Genomic DNA, 2,500 nt, shown 5'->3' on the forward strand with positions numbered 1-2,500 from the left:
TCAATGCGCTGCTTTAGTTGTTGCTAAGGGGAAATGAAAATGGCTATTCAAGTGAGAAAAATTTATATCATATCACTAGAGAGCCACTTCTTCTCCACCATCGAGCAATTAGATGGCGAAACATACAGGCATACACACACACATGCACGCTCACACGCACATTCGCGATCACATACGCCGTGCAACAGACACATGTAATATACACGCGTATGTATGTAGTATACGTGTGTCTATGCCTGTGCAAAATTTCATGTGAATGCGTTCACACATATACGGATTTACGTGTGTGGAGATATACATACATACATACATATACACACACACACACATATATATATATGTGTGTGTGTATGTGTGTGTGTGTGTGTATATATATCTATATATATATATATGTATATACATATATATATACACATACATATATTTGCATATATACATATATCTATACACACACATACACACACACACATATATCCATATAGTATATGCATATACATAGTAATTTACATATAAGTGTGTGTCTGTGTGTGTGCATATATGCATATATGTGTGTATGTGTGACTTATATAGTATGTGCGTTGAATATATGTGTGCGTGTTTGGAAGTGCACATATGAATCCATGTGTTTATACATCTTTGTAAATGTGTGTGTGTGTGTGTGTGTGTGTGTGTGTGTGTGTGTGTGTGCCTATGTATACGTGGAGGCATATACACACCCGCATACACACCTACAGACATACCGTTGTACATATTTGCAAGCATATTATCGGTGCTGCTTCGCTGAACGTTTGTTAGCGAACGATCGAGAAAGCCAATAACAATTTACGTCGCGTAAAACGTTCTTTTTGGTGAGCAACACTTGAAGGAGAAGACTTCAAAATGATACAACAGACACGACTGCAAGTGATGCCGCTGCTGCTGCCGCTGCTGCTGCTGCTGCTGCTGCTGCTGTGGCTTCCAGTTTCGCTTTTGTTTAAATGAAATAATAGATACCTTTGCTGCTGTATCTGCAGTTATCCTGGCTGCTGCAGTTGTTCATCTATCTTCGTGTTTGGTCAGATAATATAACAGACATCACTGTAGCTCTAACTGCATATACTTTTGTTGTTGTTGTTGTTGTTGTTGTTGTTACTGCTGCTCCTGTTGTTGTTGCCGCTTCTGCTCTCTTGCTTCAGGTTCGGCTCTGGCCAAATGCCTTTTAACAATGACTGACCTCTCATATGTTACGCCCAATGTTTTTGAACATTTTACGTTGTGAGAACGTTTTAATTACATGTTGGACTTACTTACGTATTGAGATCTAAAAACAGAAATTGTGAAACCGTTCACCAGTCAACCGTGACGATGTTGCTGGGCTAGCGTTTACCATTCAGATACTCTTCGATTAAATAACATCTCTCAAAGAATTAAATTAACTTTCTATCTCATGTCTTCTCGTCAGCAGTTATTACTTTATCATGTTCTTTCTTTTGATTTCTGTTACCGTCAGCGTAACGTATACACGCATGGAAGCACACGCACACACATGCACACACATACGCACACATACATACATATGCGTACTCGTGTACTCTAACACACGCTGTCACAAACAGAGACATATAAGGGATAGAAACACAAATACATACATATGGTAATATATAATTGCTTATAAATACATACATATATGATTACATTCATACACTTACACACGTGCACCTACTTACATAGCACACACACACACACACACACACACACACACATATCTATCTATCTCTCTGTATGTATACACACACACACATATATATATACACAGACATATACGCGTGTGTATGCATACGCATTACTCTTATTTCCAAGGATTTTAGTACGGCCATATATTATATGTGAATGAAACTGTTAATATATGAATGCGGAAGAGATAGTTGAATAACTGTAAACCTACTTTCGGGCCACCCTGTATAAGAGAAAGAAAGGCGTTACTTCGTATATTTCAGCAAAATGATATCATTAATTCAATTTATTTGTTGAGCATGTCTTGTAGATTTGTTTTAAATTGGATTTGTTTAATTTTCCTGAAAAACAGCATTGTTTGATAGGATATGACCTTTGTCAAAAGACAATTGTTTCTAAATAGTTTTATATTCTCAAGAGTTTAGGACCGCCTCATCAAGCTAATTCAGGGTACTTGTTACATAGAGGATGGGAAAATAGATTTATAAAGGTTTCAGAATCATAAGGTTCGCCAGTATTTATTACCTACAGAGTATGATTTTACAAAACAGTGTATTCCATTTTATATCCAGTAATATGTCTGCCGGGTTTATTCGGTCAACAACGTGTTACCATTAATGCCTTAATTTTAAAAGGGTGCTTAACTTGATAAATTTCGTTTGATTATTTAGTCTCGAAAGTTATATTTGTACCCAGGGGTAACATTTAAAAGGGAATTTGAAATATCTTTAAGCTACAAATGTTATTACTTTCTACGTTGAATTTCGGAACATTTAAGAATTAGGTT

The sequence above is a fragment of the Octopus bimaculoides genome, chromosome 19 (assembly GCF_046866305.1).
Source record: "Octopus bimaculoides isolate indiv1 chromosome 19, ASM4686630v1, whole genome shotgun sequence".
Lineage (NCBI taxonomy): Eukaryota > Metazoa > Mollusca > Cephalopoda > Octopoda > Octopodidae > Octopus > Octopus bimaculoides.